Below are 20,416 nucleotides of genomic sequence, written 5' to 3' on the forward strand. Positions count from 1 at the left end.
CATAAACGAGAATCGCAACGCCCCGACATTTAGATGAAAAATGTATTAAACAAATAAGCTCTCACATATGTATGCACATTATACTCATAATGCAGCCCAAGCGCAGTCGCCGCTGCGTCGTCAACTGCGCAGTTAGCAGAGCGCGTGCTTATGCGTGCGTGTGTATGCATATATGTACATACATGCACATGCATTCACACTGCAGTGGCACAGCAGCTCACTGCACGCTACAGAGTATCTGCTAGTCGAGCAGTCTCTACTAGAGCACTCTCTGTCACTAGTTTATTGATTGATTTTAGTGGTTATTTCACCTTTATCGGCTTACTTACCAGAACTCCGACTAAAGATGAAATAACCAAAAATCTATGCCCTACTGGAAATGTGGATGTATTTATTATTTGTTCCAAATTCATTAAGAAGAAGTCGCTCTCTGAGGAACTTCAACTCCGACAACTGCTTCATTCTCGATGCCTTGACACTATTTGAAAGCTATAACAACTTGGGAATTACAAGTCTGTTCTAAGTAGTAAGTGTTTCAAGTTTGTGTAGCCTACTTTGATCAATTTATGATAGTGAAGGGCTTCTGTGATGTGAATTAAGCTTGACTTGCAGCTAAAATGCAGACTACATTAATCAAAGTTTTGCTTTATCAGAAGGCTAAGAGATTTTGACTTGAATTTGTTTTGGGCGAAAATCTATTTACTTTTCTCTCGATTCTGTTTGCCATTTTTGCGGCAGACAACGGCGATGTGGGCAGCTTAATGCAGTTGCCGCTGGCAGACAAGTGGCAGGAATACAAATCAAATTAACTTCTTTGTTGCGAGCTGCAACGGCGCTGCGGCACGTAATTAGTGGGCGTGGCAATCGAAGCAAACTGACCAGCGTGCGCAATACCTGAGCGCAGCACGTCTGGCGTGGCGTGGCGTGGCAGAGAGTTGCAGGGAATGACATGGCATGGAACAAAACGGATTGGTATGGCGTTCTATTGCCATTGTTTGTTGTCTTGAGTGCGTGGCAAGTTCAGTTCTTCTTCTTGTTCAGCGGAAACTATTTTCAACTGAAGCGTAACTCTTGCCCGCTTAAAATCAACAAACACTCAACGTTTACACTCCCTCTCTCATCTGCCCTCTCTCTTTCTCTCCCTCGCTCTCTCTCTCTCTCTCTCTTTCGCACGCTCTTTGTTGAAACGTGTTGCGGCATATATTAATTTTTATTTTCAACGCAAAGGCAGCAAATTAACGGCGATGCTGCTGCAGCTCATGTTGCTGCTGTTGTTTGTTTAGCAACTGAATGATGGATCACACACACACACACATACTCACACACACACATACACACGCACACACATACACGCATACAGCAGCGTGTTTTTTTGTGTTTTGAAAATTACTTTCCTGGGATTTCGATTGCGTTTTTCACACACACACACACACACACACATTCAAATTTGGTTGTTTGTCCCGCCTCCTCCCCGAGTGAACCCCTTTCCGTTTCTTTTTTGGAGCACTAGCATTGTGCTAAGCATGCCTGCTCATTATTTTCACACGTTGCTTGGCACGCTCTGGCCATGCAGGCTCAGCCAGCCCATTCCCATTCCCATTCCACCTGGCCAGCGCATGTTTATGTTTGAAGGTAATTTTCTGGGCCGCCGACGCTTAACTCAATGCGGCAACTGTTGCGCCTATATGGCTGCATGACCCCCACACCCGCACACCCGCACACCCGCACACCACCACGCCGCCACACCCTCCCAGCAAAAGGTCAATGATACTTCAAGTTTGAACAACTACAGCATGGCCCGGCCATCGTCGTCGTCGTCGCCGTTGTCGTCGTGGAAGTAGTCGAAAGAGCGCCCGAAGTGTTCGAGTGGCTTGTGGAAATTGAGAAAGCAAGGAGCAAAAAGTTGCAGCTCAAGTGGCTGGCCGGCGAGCGGGCGGGCGAGGGGGAGGGAGCAGTTTGTAAATGTGCTGGTCAAGCTGCATGAAATTGAAATGGTCAAGCCATAAACTTGGCCATTTGTATTTGGCCGACTGTGAGCGGAAACAAAAAACCCAGCGCCAACGACAATTGCCACAAAAATATGAAATATCAAATATATGCGGAATGTGGCACGTGGAGCTGGTTGCCGGATGCGGGGGCTACAGCTGCTGCTAACCTCCAGCTGGACAGAAAAGGACTCGCAAGGGTTTTGGGTTACCCTCGCAGGCCACCCAAGTGGTCATTTCGATAAGTGGCACTCGAGCCGGGCCAAGTTGAAGGCTAAGACAAACAGCAACTAGTTAGCCGGCCAGGCATATGGGGGAGACAAAGAGCGAGAGAGACAGAATGAGAGAGCTGTGAAATTTCAATATCAACTTCAACTCGAACTGCCGCCCGTTGGCAAGTGGCAATGAAACAGCCAACATGAATTTCAATTGGCCTCCGCTTTTCTTTTTTGCCCTTCTGCTTTAGGGCCAGTTAGAGTATTAGCCAAATGCCGCTTATGTGGCCAATTGACTGCGGTCTGAATAATATATTAAACAAATGACAGGCTGAAGCATGCCAATAAAATTTTCACTTTACGGAATTTCTTATGGCCAGCAGGAAACTTATTACCTTTACTACGGCTGCGGGGCTTAGGAGCATTTTTTATTATCAAGAATTTCCGTTTTTTTTTATTTGCAAATAAGTTTGTTATCATTTTTGTAATTTGATGAGTTTAACTAAAAGTGTTTGCAGCTAAAGCTATTCAGTTGCAAATTGCAATGAACTTAATTTATTTGAATTATTGATAGGGACTCAAAGGTCGAAAGGCTCAAAGGTGGACAAACCTGCAAGTGAAATTAGAGAAGAAAAAATTTTACTAAATTATGCAAAATTTATTTTAAAAATTTCAAAGTTCTCTTTAGAATGGTACTATTTCCAATTTCTGTGAAAAAAGCTATCCAACGAGAAAATTTATTTTGTGTACTCATCAAAGTCCCTTCACTATCATCAAAGTAGGCTACTCAAACTTGAAACACTTACTACTTAGAACTCACTTGTGATTCCCAAGTTGTTATAGCTTTCACATAGTGTCAAGGCATCGAGAACGAAGCAGTTGTCGGAGTTGAAGTTGCTCACAGAGCGACTTCTTCTTAATGAATATTGAACAAATAATAAATACATCCACATTTCCAGTAGGGCATAGATTTTTGGTTATTTCATCTTTAGTCGGAGTTCTGGTAAGTAAACCGATAAAGGTGAAATAACCATTAAAATCAATACATAAGAAACTAGTGAGAGTGCTCTAGGCGAGACTGCTCGACTAGCAGATACTCTGTAGCGTGCAGTGAGCTACTGTGCCACTGCAGTGTGAATGCATGTGCATGTATGTACATATATGCATACACGCGCACGCATAAGCACGCACTCTGCCAACTGCGCAATTGACGCAGCAGCGAATGCCGCTACTCATAATGGGGTATATATGTCAATATGTTAGAGCTGCTTATTTATTTAATACATTTTTCAGCTATATGTGGGGCGTTGCGTAGTGAGCTCCCGGTGTCGCTTAATTCATTCACAAGCGCTTTCTGCTCTGCTCCTGTGTCAAAACCTCAAATTCTGGTCGCAATTCTTGTTCATCGAAAGCACAACAACCCTGATGCGAACGACATAGCTAGCCGTCTCGCTCTCACCCAGCAACACCCGGGACCACGTTCAGCAACAGCTCTAGTTGTCCCTCTCTTAGTAACAATACTTCCTTTAATTGTTACTACAATACTAAATGAATAGATTAATACGAACTCCCGGTGTTTCTCAACACTATTGCATCAAGAAATCCCACAGTAACTTCAACAACAGTGTAACAACATCGCACTGATACGACATATATATACAGACTGAGCACTGGCCATGAGTGCACTATGTCAGTCAGCTGCTCTTTGTAGCAGAGTATCTGCTAGTCGAGCAGTCTCTACTAGAGCACTCTCCGTCACTAGTTTATTGATTGATTTTAGTGGTTATTTCACCTTTATCGGCTTACTTACCAGAACTCCGACTAAAGATGAAATAACCAGAAACCTATGCCCTACTGGAAATGTGGATGTATTTATTATTTGTTCAAAATTCATTAAGAAGAAGTCGCTCTGTGAGCAACCTCAACTCCAACAACTGCTTCGTTTCCGAAGCACTCTACACTATGTGAAAGCTATAACAACTTGGGAATTACAAGTCTGTTCTAAGTAGTAAGTGTTTCAAGTTTGTGTAGCCTACTTTGATGATAGTGAAGGGACTTTGATGAGTACACAAAACAATTCACACTTTGGATAGCTTTTTATACAAAACTGTCCTACATAAGTATATTCTATATATATTGCCTTAGTAACAGCCTCGATGTTGAGAACTCTCTTAAGTATAAGTCTGTCCATCATTTTCCCAGTACCGGGAGAAGGCTGATAGGTCTATAGGAGCTCACATCTGTAGGCTGTTTTCCGGGCTTCAGGAGCATTACAATGTTCGCTGACTCCACATTCTCGTTAAGGATCAGCACAAGGAGGAGTAAGGCTAAATCTGGAAGGAGTCGTAGTGTTCCGTTGTCAAGGAGGTCCTCGCCCGGGGCCTTGTTGGGCCTCCGTTAGTTATGAGAAACTTCATCCAGGGTGACAGGATGAGGAGGCAGTGTCATTTGGACCGGCGTTTCTAGGGATTCTTCTACCATAATTGTTTTGTCTTTTCGAAGCAAAGTTATGTGGACGAAAGCGTTGCTCTAGATTATTCGCAAGCACTTCTGATATTCCCCTCCACTCGGGTTCTTTAAAGCTGAGTTTGGTGAGTTTAGTGATGCGCCAAAGAGAGAAGTTTATGGGAGCATCAGTGCCCAAATTCTCCAGCATATTATCTATTTCTATGCCTTTTCTGGATCTGTTGAATTCGGGCATCTCCTGTTCTCGCATATTTTCTTCTGACTTTCCGTTTGAGACAAATGAGATTACCTATTACAGAGGGTAGTTGTTGCTGTTTTGTGTAGCTGCTTGTTTCAGTTTATTCATAAAGCTGTTGATAGAGTTGTCAATGTCATCTGCATCTTGAGGGTTGTCAATGTCATCTGAGTCTTGGATATCTACATCAAGGTAGGCTACACAAACTTGAAACACTTACTACTTAGAACTGACTTGTAATTCCCAAGTTGTTATATCCTTCACAGAGTGTAGAGTGCTTCGATAACGAAGTCGAGTCGGAGTTGAAGTTGCTCATAGAGCGACTTCTTCTTAATGAATTTTTAACAAATAATAAATATATCCACATTTCCAGTAGGGCATAGATTTTTGGTTATTTCATCTTTAGTCGGAGTTTTGGTAAGTAAACCGATAAAGGTGAAATAACCACTAAAATCAATAAATAAACTAGTGAGAGAGAGAGTGCTCTAGTAACTCTGCTCGACTAGCACATACTCTGTAGCGTGCTGTGAGCTGCTGTGCCATTCATTCTACGGGCTCTCTTATGCGCACACATACATGCACGCACATGTAGAGTGAGTGGGCGAGGGAGTTTAAATAAGACGATTTGAAGTGATTAAATGAGAGAGAGAGTGAGAGAGATGGAATGACGATATGATAAAATGAAAAAGAGCGAGAGGTGTGGTGGATAAGAAAGAGATAGAGGGAGAGGAGAAAAAGCGAGAAAAAGAGAGATTAAGACGTAGAGAGAGAGAGTGAAAGTGAAAGAGTATGAGACCCCTGAAGAGAGAGAGAGAGATGAGAAGAGAGAGACAGAGAAAGAAAGATATCCATAGAGAAAAATAATGCGGTAGAGGTGTGCAGTGCTAAAGAATTCAATTGCCATTGCAAATCTCCCCAAAGGCACCTATGTAAGTCCTCTACCCGCCCCCAGCCCCATACACAGCTCTACATACATACATACATACAGCCATTAGCCACATACACAACTATGTTTGTACATATGTGCACCCTGATGAACGCCATTTTGTCAGCTCTTTCTCAACTCCGCAGAGCTTTAACGCGCATTCATGCAATTCAATTCAATTTCAGTTCAGGCGATTCAGGCACGCATTAAAGTGCCTTTAAAGTAGCTCTGCGACCGGGGAGAGTTCGACAAAAGTTGTGTGATTGAATGGAGCTATTATGATATTAATTCCTGCACAATTAACGATGGCACACAAATTGGCGCTCAGCGTCTGCTTTTACCCGCAGCAGAATCGTATGGGGAAAAAACTTTACCAATAATTACCTACAATTAAAATTGATTTATGAAAATGTGCGCAACGCTGCGCGGAGGCGGCGGGCAAAGCCAACGCCAGCAAAAAAAAAAACAAAATCACTACACAGCAACAACTACAACAACGACAACAACAACTTATATCGGTTGCATGGAATTCAATTAAAACGGAGACGCCACCGCAGCTGCCGCTGCCGCTGCCGCAGCCGCAGCCTCTGCTGCTGTCGCTGCTGCTGCTGCAGCCGCTGCTTCAATGCCCAATGCCAATCAATTAATAAGAATTGTTCAGCAGATGCGATTGGGCTTGAATTGGAATTCGAGTTCGAATTGGAGCTCGACTTGGCAGGTGAGTTGGTTGGAGAGTTCTTGGTCAATTTGGTCAGGTGGATCACGGAAATCGGGCGCGTTACGTAATGCAATTACGCAGCCGTAACTAACACGAAATTCCATCACACACACACACACACACACGCACATGTGCACACATAATTAACGCAAACGCACGCACCGACGTGATGCTGACGCCGACGCCGACGTCGCCGTCGCCGTCGTCGCTGGACAAATGCGTTTATTTAACAAATTAATTGGCGCAAATATGCGAGAGGTGCTGCTGCCTGTAGGGCGAGACATTAACTTAAACTGTCGCCAAGGCATGCCATATTCATCTCTCTCTCTCTCTCTCTTTATCTGTCTCTCTCTCTCTCTCTCTCTCTTTATCTGTCTCTCTCGCTCATTTGATTATTAACGCATTGTTGAACCCTTCGCACAGCATTTTTGTGCCTTGGCCAGCGTCCAGCGACAATATCGGCCGGAATGTAATTAATAAACGTATTAAACGCATGCAACTGAGCAGTGGACACTGGTTACGCAGTTCCAGCTGCCAGCGGGGCCATCATGGAGCCCAATTAATCAGCTGTGGATTGCTCCTGTGCAGCCAAACCGAAGCACGAGCGAAAAGGCCCAAACCCAAACCCAAACCCAAACACCCACCCACTGGTCAATGGTCTATGAAATGCCCATTAAACAACACAAAGATACTCACACACACACACATAAACACACACGCCTGCACATCAGCAAGGGGCGCATGTGGGTCGCATTGGGGTTGGGTGGTTAGCCAAACCACCCTGCCGCAGCGGAAGAGACACCCCCGTGTGCCAAGTCGTTTCAATATTTGTTCTATTAAGCAGCAGCCCGCACCCCACCAGCACCCCATACACGGCACGCCCCCCACTCACGCCGCAAGGACACCCAACGACAAAGCCAAAAAAGCAACAACAACAAAAACAACAACAGCAATAACAATGGTTATCATAAAACAAGAAGCAGCAGCAGCAGGAGCAGCAGGAGCAGGAGTTGGAGTTACCGAACGAAAAAACAGACAGTAGACAATTTTTATATTACAGATTTGGCTGGCGCGAAATTTATGAACAGATATATTTCAGCCGGCGGGCCAAACAAGTGAAATCTAATACTCTATAATGTTGGCCGCGCCTGATGAGCATATCAAGCGGCAAACGAGCTGGGCGTGATGCGCTTCTGTTCTCGCCAAGTCGAAATGCAAAAGCGAATAGCTTTACGATGTGCAAGCTGGCGAAATTTCATTTACATAAGACATTCATTTCAAGCCATTTTTTATATGCGAAAATCATATTTTACATCTGTTTGCAGCGAGCTCAGAGAGCGAATTTTGCGGCCAAGAAATGAGAATGAAACTTTAATTTAAATTGACTCAAAGCAAGTTGATTTCTAGAAAACTCTACAAAGACGCAGTGTATAAATTAACTGAAGGGACTGGAAGAGAAGTAATTAATATGAAATTGAAGTGGAGTGCAAAGGCAGAGCTCTGACGTTTCCTGAAATTACATGAGAAGGAATAACAAAGAGCGTTTAAGATAAAATACAGACTGCAGAAGGAACTGGCGGAAAAATGCATTAAAAAAAAACAAACGAAGTACAATAATTTTCAATAAAATAAATTATATTTAGAACCAAGTTCGAATTCAAATATAACAAATAGTTGTGGGTCTAAAGTTTTTTTTTTAAATTAGATGAGAAATATAAGCAAAATTGGTAAAGGATCAGATATGGAAAGTGAAAGGGAATGCATAACAATAAGGGAAAAACAAACAGAGCAAATTTTAATAAAATAATAACAATTAATAGTGCCAACATCCAAATTCAAGTTAAAATGGAGTGAAAAGTTAAGTCTCTAAAGTTCCTTGAAAAGTAAGATAAAGGGTAAGTAAGCCGCTATATAAATTGAAAATTCTATTTATAGTTGGATCTTATGACAAATAAAATTTAGAGAAGGTAACGGGGAGAAATGTATAGATTGACCAAATAGGAGTTATACCAAAAGAAATCGCACTCAAAGAAAAACAGTTCAAGATATTATCTTCATATTTGTATAAAGGAATACATTTACGTTTAAAATGAAATCAACAAGAGCGTAATATTTTAATATGTTTTTATTGTAATGAAATTTAATTTTGTATTATCCCCATTCAAAGAACAAATCGAGGCTTTGCAGATCATTCTTTCATAGTGAAGTCCAATACAGAAAGATTTACTGCAGTACGTGCAATGAGCATCTGGATGGTCTAGATAGTTAACGCTAAAAGAACTTTATTAGGTGTCCTTTGCTTGGTGCTATGGCATCTATAATCTCTACAGTTGCATCTTAATATTGACTTCAGATCAAAATTTATAGCTATACAATGAATGGCTTAATAAGTGAAACATGTTCCAGCAAGACTAAACGTACCGAATCTATTAAAAATTTGAATTTAAATTTGAAAAATAATAATATATCAGGTATACATATGTATATATATGGTTTTAAATATATGTATTTATATACCATATATACAATTAATATTTAAATATCTATTTATATTTTCACCAGAGTTGCCCAGAATTACTTTCACGAACCGCCTGTCAGTGTGTCCACACTTCGATCTAATTGTATTGAGCAAAAGAGACAGAGATACGTACACAGACATACAGACGGACGGACAAGCAATCCGAAATGCAGATGGATGTCTGAAGATATAGAAAGTACTTATAGTACCTACGCAACGGCTACGGCAGTCTTTAGCTGCAGATGGTTATTTATGGGCGCTAGACAACAACGAGTGGCATCAGGATGACAAATCACTGCCACAACTTCGCCCCAAACTGAACTGGACGTCTTAAGCAGCAGCCTCCCACCCAATCCGCACTTCTCAGTCCTAGACGCAGAGATATGATCACATTTATTTGCAACACTTGAAACGGCTGAGCGGGCCTGCTGCGCCTCCTGAGTTTCGCTGCCCGGCTCCTGCTCTGGCTCCTGCTCCTGCTCCTGCTCCTGCTCCTGCTCGCAGTCACAATTATTGTCTTGTAACGCACACGCCTCCACTTTTGTTGCACGGACTTTTACGTGGCACGCCCACCACCTGTCCGCCCTCACCCCCACTCCCACTCCCCCTTTGGAGTGGCTGTGGGCGCAGCGAACTTTATACAAATCGCTCGCAGTCAACGTCAGGCCGAGCTGCTCATCTACATTGCCGAGCTAATGCCACATCTAGAATCCATGTCAGCCTGTCATGCCGCAAGTGTCACTGTCGCTGTCGTTGCCGTTGTTGCCGGCTTCCTGGCTGCCAGGACGAACGGCACGAACAGTAAGAGCCGCCCTCAGCCAACTGGCTTAGCAGCGCCATTTCTGCCTTATCATTTTTATGTTTCTGTGATAATTCACTTTCTATAAATTGTTTATGTTTATTCCATTTGCCGTTACACTGCAGAAATTTGAATTTTAAAACAAATGCGTCTGAAAAAAAAATTACATGAATTTGATCAAAAATTGCAAAAGCTTTAGCCTGGGTGAAAAAAGGGGTGTATTGTCTCCATTGCTTATGAATTATGAAGAGTATATCAGTTTTGTGGAACTACTCATCTTGCTCTCACGTATTATTATTTCTATTGCTAAATAAGCTATATTAAATATAGTATATAGTATGAATTAAAAAGAGTATATTAGTTGTGCGAAATGCTCGTCTTATTACACTCGCTTATGAGTTGAGAAGAGTATATTGGTTTTGGGAATTGCTATACATTATTGCTATACATATAACTCATGTGGAGTTTGAATACGGAAGAGTATATTAGTTTTGGGAAATACTCATTATATTACACACACTCATGAATTGAGAAGAGCATATTAGTTTTGGATAATACTCATATTGCTCTCATATTGATTATTATATATATTGCCATATAGCCTATGTTCAATTTGAAATAAAGAAGCGTATATTAGTTTTGGGAAAATCTCATCTTAGTAAACTCGCTCATGAATTCAGAAGAGCATATTAGTTTTTGGAAACACTCGCTCTGTTAAGAAAGACTTGATATTTTGAATATACTACATTCAACTAGAAGAAAAATACATTCAACAGCTAGAAGTTCCATGAAATGGGAAAATCAACTACGGACATCCCACGATTTAAATTTATACCATCTCAGATCGGGTAGAGGGAAATGTGTTCTAAATTAACAATTTTACTCAAATATTTTCTATCTTGAAATAAATAAAAATGATTTTCCCAACCGAATTTATGCACTTTTAAATAGGCATTCATAGCCGAGAAGCGAGCAGTCAATATGGAATTCCTTCTCAGTAAACAGTATTTATTTATCTAGTTTATCTACAGAGCCAAAAACCTATAAATTAATATGGCTAATTACGAGCCCAGAGCCAACTGCATTGCGTTAGACATGACATATTATATGCAAAGAAAGATTTGTAGCAGAGACTGAAATAATTCCATCTTCGTTGCATCAATGGAGCACGCACACACACATACACATACACACACACACACATTAGCAGGCCATAAAACGGATTTTTAGAATTCGAATGCCTCAAGATTTACAGCCAATTTGGCTGCGGCTGCTGCTGCTGCTGCTGCTGCTGCTGTGGCAATTGCAGAAGTTCTCTAAACAGAGCTAAACAATTGTTGCCACACTTTGGCTGCTTGCCCCACCCCCCGCCCCTTTGCCCCCTTCTGTCCCCCTTGCATTTGGTGTTCAATCAAACTTTGCATTGGCCATCAATCAACACGCGCCGAGCACATCAAAGCCGAACGCGTGTTAGGAAAATGACGCTGCCAAAAAATTGACTTCATAGATGTTGCCCCAGCCCCTCACACAAATTAGGCCTCATGGTAAACAGAGCGAGTGAGGGGGTGGGAGGTGGGGGGAGAGCAACTCCATTTGGCTTAGCATACACAGGCATCGGCATAAATCATACACAAGTCTAAGTAATTGTGCGGCGCAGGCGACTGTGGCTGCCTCTGGCTCTGCCTGGAATAGGCGTTAGCTCCAGCCGAAGCCGCTGAAGACGTTCGGAGTTGGGTCTGGAGCGCGTCGTTGGGTTGAATCGCTGGCACAGCTTCTGTCCAAGTTCGCCAGCGCACTGACTGCGCATATCCGCAGCAAATTAAAATTTCATTAAGAGCAACAGAAACGGATGCATGCAACGGCAGCATGGGGCAGCAACATCTGCATAACCATCCAAGTAGCTGTGTGTGTGTGCGTGTGTGTGTGTGCCACACAATGGAGGAGCCACTGTTGCAAAGCCACGGCTAGTTTTACACATTGTGTAACAATATAACGTGGCAAGCGAGGTGTTTGTGGGTCTGTGGGTCTGTGGCCGCCCGGGGGGAGGTGCGGATGCCTAAACTTTCGAGTGACTTTTAAGATGCTCGTGTGGCACTCGAGAGACAGCTTTGTGGAGCTGCCTGCAACAGCTATAGCACAAACACAAACACAAACACAAACACACATGCACAAGACAAGCACACAGAGAGACAACGACAGAGACAGTGAGAGTGGGTGAGAGTGAGACAGACACTCGTGGCACATTAAGCCGCTTAAACAGGTTAAAATGATTAAGTAATAGTTGTGCTCTATGCTTAACACCGTATTATGTGGAGCAGCAACAACAAAAACAACAACAACAAACACTAGAACTGTGACAACGACAATGTGAACAATGTGGTTGTTGTTGCCGTGAATGGGTTGGCATAGAACATGGCACAGTGTTAACTAGCGAAGTACGAACAGACAGCAGAGAGAACGAGCAGTTGAGACGGAAGACAATGGCTCGATCGAGTCGATTCTTTCTCTTGTTGAGGAATATATATAGAATATATGGAGGACAGCTCTGATGAAGCTTAATTCAGTCTAATTCCAGTTGAAGTGTATTAAGGCACTCTATAGCTAGACATACCAATGAATTAGTTTCATTTTAATTATTTATAAATTAACTTTAGTTGGGATTAGTTAGACGAGGAGATACCATAAACATAAACATTTATTTTAGTTTCCAATTCACACTCTTAAAGATGAAACAGAAATATGTATATTTGCCAAGGCACAATCATTGCTCCTATTTAAATTAGGTTTGTATCCCATTTCTGTAGAAAAATCTATCCAAAGTGTGAATTGTTTTGTGTGCTCATCAAAGTCCTTTCACTATCATCAAAGTAGGCTACACAAACTTGAAACACTTACTACTTAGAACTGACTTGTGATTCCCAAGTTGTTATAGCTTTCACATAGTGTCAAGGCATCGAGAACGAAGCAGTTGTTGGAGTTGAGGTTGCTCACAGAGCGACTTCTTCTTAATGAATTTTTAACAAATAATAAATACATCCACATTTCCAGTAGGGCATAGATTTTTGGTTATTTCATCTTTAGTCGGAGTTCTGGTAAGTAAACCGATAAAGGTGAAATAACCACTAAAATCAATAAATAATAAACTAGTGAGAGAGAGTGCTCTAGGCTAGACTGTTCGACTAGCAGATACTCTGCTACTAAGAGCAGCTGACTGATATGGTGCCCTCATGGCCAGTGCTCACTGTAGTCACGCTGTCTTGTCGCTGCTGGTCGTCTGCTTAAATGGCGCCACTGACAAAGTCTTTGTGCTGTTGGGCTGGACTTGGCATAATATGCATACGCCATGCCCTGCGCTAGCACACATCCCACACATACACACACACACACACACACACACACACGCACACATGCACAGGTACACTAATGCTGTGTGTGCTGTGGAGCGCTTTGTTGTGCAAACATACCTAATTAGTGTCAACTATTAACATAAAGAGTGCACTTCACATAAGAACTCGAGACGACGGCAACAGCAACAGCAACAACAGCAACAGCAACCGCAACAGCAGCAACAACAAAGAGCCACTGAGCTGGCCATAACTAATACACACGACTTGAAGTTGACTAAACCCCAACAATGGCAACGAGCAGCTCTCTGTGTGCGTGCGTGTGTGTGTATGCAACGTGTCCTTAATGCTGTGCAACAAAGTTGCTGCCGCAGCAATTGCTGCTGCTGCTGTTGTTGCTGCTGCTGTTGTAGTTGTTGTTGCAGAAAGTAAAAAGCAAACTGCAAACGCGTGCATTATCTGCGCTCGTCAAGAAACAAATGAAGTGCGAGCATATCTGTAGCAGCCTGCCTCAAGTATCATTGCGGCACTCATGAGCTTGCAACCAAACAGACACACACACACACACACACACACACACACAGAGAGAGAAATGTTAAACAATGAAAGCAACATACATAAAACAGGTTGGCAACACTTGGTTGGCTGACTGGCTGGCTGCCTGGCTGTCTGCAGCCCTTAGCTCCCCCTTAGTTGGGTCCCAGGCATCGTTGTCTTCACCCTCTGCCCGCTTCCGCACAGGCCACAATGCTCATATCCTACAACACATCCTGCAACAGGAAATCAGCTGCATGCAACATACAACAAGCGTGCACGCAAACAGGCAAAACTGTCGACCCGGTCAACTGGGTCTGTCCAGCCAGCGATTGTGGCTTAAAGCAACATTTAAATATAGTTGCACAGCACTCACACACACACACACACCCATATGCACTTCTGCTGTGGCACACGCCTGCTGCATCAATGGAGTAACGTGTTGCTGCTGGGGACAACAGCAACAACAGCAACAACAGCAGCAACATTGCAACTGAACAGTGTTTAAAATTTGTATATGTGTATTCATGTGTGTGAGTGTGTGTGTGTGTGACTGCATTACCTGCAATTGCAGTTGGCTTTTAGCTCAGCTCAGCTCAGCTCTCAGCTGCTGCTGCTGCTGCTGCTGCTGGCCAAGAGACAGGCAACTTTGAAGCGTTCACAGCAAGAAGCTGCACACAAGTTGCGAGCTGTCACGCCCATAGACTGCCCCTGCAGCCACATCTCTCGCCCACTCTCTCTCTCTCTCTCTCTCTCCACTCTTTTTGTCACCGAGCATAACGTTTAAATCACATAACTTTGCTGGAGAGGAGGCGGGCGAAGCCGGCAGCAGCTCAGGCGCCAAAAACTATGCAAAAATTATGTGCGGCAAAAAGTCGGCAAAACTCTTTAATACAGTCATAAATTTGGCGCCTGCCAAGAGCCTGTCAAAAGTGGCCAGCTAGCAGCAGTCGGCAGGAGCGGAGCAGGAGCTGGGATGGCTGCGGCCGCTTGCAACTATTTAAAAGCCATAAAAGCTGAAAGCTGTTGCCCAACGGATGTGCCAGCCGGATGCAGTTGATAGGCAGGAGAGCGACACACACCAGCCCGCACACACACACACATATACATACACGCTTAGCTGGTGTGGAGCAAGGATCACATGGGCCCAACACTTTCCGGCACATTTGGGCAACACAAAAGTAAACCGCAAACAATGGGCGAAGGCGGGCGACATGCCGCAATTCCCCCACACACACACCCTGACCCCCTTCCTCTATCTCCCTCATTTTTAAGGGACGGCGGGCAGAGTGTTGCTAAAGCTACAAGAGCTTTGAGGCAGAGCACACACTAATTGCAACTCATGTAAATCGACAAGGACAACGACGCACACGCACACACAATGAGACTCATAATTCCAGCAGCAAGGACGAGCTGCAAACGACGCCGACAAGCTACAAGTAAAAACAAATGAGAGTCCTGTAGAGTCCTGATACAGCCGACAGAGTAATGCTCTACAAATTGGTCACCTCAATTGATTTATTAATTAAAGAGCTAATATAATAACCAAGTTTTTCATTTATTTGTTTAATAATGTATTAATTGAATAGCTAATACAATAACAAAGTTATTTATTTATTAATCTATTTGTTAAGTGATTATTCATTGAAAATGAATTCACATAAATGAAATATTTATTTTTCTGTTAATTTTTAAATTATTTATTTATAAATGTGTTATTTTTTTATTAATTACTTAATGTTTTATTTTTATTTATTTATTTAATGAATGAAATATGATTATTTTATTTTACTTATTAATTTTATTATTTTATTTTTTTATCAATTTTTATTTATTTATTAACTTATTTATAGTTTAACTCTCAATTAATTAATTTATTTATATATTAATTTTTCACTGATTCATTTATTTATTAAATTTTAATTTATGTACTATTTAATTTTTAATGTAATAATCGATTGATTTTGTATTTATTTATTAATTAATTTTATTTATTTATTTAATAATAAATTAATTTATTTATTTAATAATAAATTAATTTATTTTTATTTTTTTATTAAATGGATTCTTTTAATTATCTTTTATTAACTCTTAAATTATTTATTATTGAAATTAGTTTTTTATTTATTTATTTATTTTGCAGCTGATTAACAGACAAGATAAGAGTCCTGCAGAGTTTCTTAGCTGTGAATCATTGATGATCACAAAAGCCAATATGCCCGTTTGGCTTTTGTAACTGAATACAAGAAGTAGTAATTGAGGAAAATAACTATGCGACAATCTTAAATACTCTACAAAGACTAAGCAAAGAAATATGGAAATCGAGTTAAGTTTAGAAGAGAAGAAATTAAAACGTATGAAAAGTCAGAGATTTAAGTTCTCCTAAAGTTACAAGCGAAGGTTGTAGCAAATATGATAAGGATAAGATACAAATGATATGAGAAATGGATGAAGAATGCATTAAATTAAAAAAAAAGGCCGATAATTAAATCAGCTGCTAAACCATAATTATCGGAAATAGTATCACTAATGCTTGGCCGCTACTCAAGGCTCAGATTTCCATTGAGCTGGATGGAATGGAATGGCGAATGACTTAATTGCAGGGTATAGAGGCAAGTCAGTGCGGCGGCAGAGGCAGCAAGGACAAGGCTAGTGCAAGTACATGCATATATCCTGTGTGAAACTTCAAGTAGTGCTTAATAGTTAGTTAAGTCGAGTTGAATGCGTTTTTCGACAGGGGCGGAGGCGGCACAGAGGAGGCGTTGCATTTCGCCTGCTTTTGAATATTGAGTGAAATATTGTGTGTTTCAAGGGGAGAGGGAAGAGACAGGACGAACAACTGGCTGGCAGTCTAGGCTGCTGCTGCTCCTGCTCTTGCTGCTGCTCCTCCTGCTGCTCCTGCTGCTGCTCTTGCTGCCAATGTCGCCTGTAATTTATTTACATTGCAATTAGTTCTCAGCTTCGTAAAGGATTATAAACTTTTGTGAACATACACCAGCATCTCTGTATGTATGTGTGTGTGTGTGTGTGTGCATCCAAATGCCATAAGAATAAGATGAGCTCATGAAGTAACGGAAACTTGGGCGCTCAACAAATTGACATTAAGTCTTACTGAAGTTTTGCGCTAAGCTATGTCTATGTCTAACCAAGTGTGTGTGTGTGTGTGTGTGTGATGAGACCAGGTTAGCCTAGAGATAATCGAGACTAAGCGCTTAAGTCCTGCTCAGGCAAACAGAGAGAGCCTAGCCAAAGCTCTCAGCTAAGCAAACTCAGCTCAATCAAAGAAATATGCTATATACATATATATCTGTATGAAGTCAGTTATTGATAGGGAAGCCATCCTGCCTGTCAAGCCACGTAAACCATATTTTGTTAGCTCGTTACAGGTGCCTTGGCCAGGTGGGCCAAGCCTCAAATGCCATTGGGATTCAGCAGCTAATCCCATTGCCAGTTGACGGCTTAGCGCGTGCTTAGCTGCCAAATCGTTCACATCTAATGCTTCGGCTGCTGCAGGGCCACGCCCCTTGGCGTACCGTCGCCAAATGCATCGACAACTGCAACGGCACAATGGATGTATAAATAAATAAATAGAAACCACTTTCCGCGCCCAAGCGGAAATGGCAAACAAAATCCCTAAAGTAGAGTAGGGGCTGTGGAGTGAGGGAGGGTGAGGGGGGTGAGGGTCGCGAGGGGCGTGTAGTCTTTTGTGCGAGTGCTACTGCCGCTGCATACACAAAAGACGAAAGCGAAATCAAAAGCACAACCAACACTTGAACACAAGAAAAGAAACGAAAAAAAAATGGAATAAAATAAAAGAAGACGAAGTAGCAGTGGTAGATGTGGAGCAAGAAGAAGAAAAGTGTTGTCAGTTTGGTGCAATGCTCATTTTTCTTGTTCTATGTGCGGCTGGCGCTGCGTCGACTACAACTGATTGGTGGGAGACGCACTTGAAGCGGAAACGGAAGTGCCACGTCTTCAGTAAGGCGACAGGCAGACAAAGAGGGAGAGAGAGAGTGAGAGAGAGCCTGTCAGAGAGACAGTTAGACAAACTAACTGATTGACTGGCTGGCAACTGCACTTGACTCACTTCCACTCCACTCAGTCGGCCATGCTTTAAACTTAAATTCATCTTCATCTTCGTCTCCATCTTCAGCTCCGTCTCCGTCTTTAGCTCTCGCTCCTGGCTTAATGAAAACGTTAAGCGCTTTTGCTCGGTTCACTTTTAATAGCTTTTTGGCTCAACTTTTTGTCGGACACGGCTGAAAGACTTATTACTTAATGACGCCTCATTTGATGATGCGGCCAAAAATTCAGCGCCGCATTCTTCGGGATTCGTTGACGCATCATTAGACACGCATAAAAACCAAGTCTGCTTCCTTCGTGCGAACTTCATTCTGGAGCGACGCCAAACAAAAAAATACTTTTAATTGCGCGATATGTTAAAAAAAGAAAAAACATTTTTAAAAACCAAAAGCGCAAAACTTTTCGTTTATTCAATGCCAATCGATGGCTAAAAGTCATAAAAACAGTCAAGAATTGATTTGATATTGAAGCTGAAGTCTTTGATTTAATTTATTAATTTAATTAGAGCTGAGTCTCAGGATAAGAGGGGTCTCGGGCCTCATACATTTCTGTAGAAACATAACAATTGTAAAATAATTAATTATTTTGATTCATTTATATATATAAATATATATGCATATACATACATATGTATATGTAAACATATTATTATAATTTATATTATTTTTAGCTTTATATAGGAAAATGGAAAATGGAAATCAGGGTACATTACTTATATGAAAATGTATATAACAGGCAGGAACGAGACCTGGCATACCACATAAGACATATACCTACAATCTTGAACAGAATGACGAGCTGAGTTGTCCGTAAAAACTACTATAATATAGTACATATATTATATACTAAAGCAAACATACTATACTAGGTATATGCGAAGCGACAGAAGTAAGAAGACACTGACTCGATCGAGTCGATTGTTTCTGTTGTTGGAGAATATATATAGAGTATATGTAGGACAACTCTGATGAATGTAGTCTAAGCTTAATTTAATTTAAACAGCGCACATTTCGGAGCAGTGGGACTACTATTTACTTTAGTTTCCGATTCACACTCTTAAAGATGAAACAAAAATATGTATATTTGCCAAGGCACAATCATTGCTCCTATTTAAATTAGGTTTGTATCCCATTTCTGTAGAAAAAGCTATCCAAAGTGTGAATTGTTTTGTGTGCTCATCAAAGTCCTTTCACTATCATCAAAGTAGGCTACACAAACTTGAAACATTTACTACTTAGAACAGACTTGTAATTCCCAAGTTGTTATAGCTTTCACAGAGTGTCAAGGCATCGAGAACGAAGCAGTTGTCGGAGTTGAAGTTGCTCACAGAGCGACTTCTTCTTAATGAATTTTTAACAAATAATAAATACATCCACATTTCCAGTAGGGCATAGATTTTTGGTTATTTCATCTTTAGTCGGAGTTCTGGTAAGTAAACCGATAAAGGTGAAATAACCATTAAAATCAATAAATAAACTAGTGAGAGTGCTCTAGTAGAGACTGCTCGACTAGCAGATACTATGACTGCTACAAAGAGCAGCTGACTGACATAGTGCACTCATGGCCAGTGCTCACTGTAGTCTGTATATATACGTCGTATCAGTGCGATGCAATAGTGTTGAGAAACACCGGCAGTTCGTAGTAGTCGATTTATTTAGTATTGTGTAACAATTAGAGATTGTATTGACACTAAGAGAGAGAGAGACAGCTATAGTTGTTGCTGAACGTGGTCCCGGGTGTCGCTCGGTAAGAGCGAGACGGCTAGTTATGTCGTTCGCATCAGGGTTGTGTTGTGCTTTCGATGAACAAGAATATGCGACCAGAAGAATTCGCGTTTTTGACAGTAGTAGAGAAATCAGACTGGGGTCAAAGACTATTTTGAGTCAGAAAAAGCTTTGTGAATGAATTAAGCGACACCGGGAGCTCGCTCGCGTCGTAGCTATGATGGAAGGCATAAACGAGAATCGCAACGCCCCGACATATAGGTGAGAAAAGTATTAAATAAATAAGCTCTCTGCTATGCACATTATCTCATAATGCAGCCCAAGCGCAGTCGCTGCTGCGTCGTCAACTGCGCAGTTAGCAGAGCGCGTGCTTATGCGTGCGTGTGTATGCATATACATGCACATGCATTCACACTGCAGTGGCACAGCAGCTCACTGCACGCTACAGAGTATCTGCTAGTCGAGCAGTCTCGCCTGGAGCACTCTCACTAGTTTCTTATGTATTGATTTTAATGGTTATTTCACCTTTATCGGTTTACTTACCAAAACTCCGACTAAAGATGAAATAACCAAAAATCTATGCCCTACTAGAAATGTGGATGTATTTATTATTTGTTCAAAATTCATTAAGAAGAAGTGGCTCTCTGAGCAACCTCAACTCCAACAACTGCTTCATTCTCGAAGCCTTGACACTATTTGAAAGCTATAACAACTTGGGAATTACAAGTCTGTTTTATGTAACGACTGTTTCAAGTTTGGGTAGCCTACTTTGATGATATACATATTTGGGTTTAATTTTTAAGAGTGTGTGTAAACTGGTATGCAGAACCTTGCTGCGCAAACATCGCAATCAAGGATAGCACTCGAACT

This window comes from Drosophila mojavensis, unplaced genomic scaffold (genome assembly GCF_018153725.1).
Source record: "Drosophila mojavensis isolate 15081-1352.22 unplaced genomic scaffold, ASM1815372v1 contig_136, whole genome shotgun sequence".
Lineage (NCBI taxonomy): Eukaryota > Metazoa > Arthropoda > Insecta > Diptera > Drosophilidae > Drosophila > Drosophila mojavensis.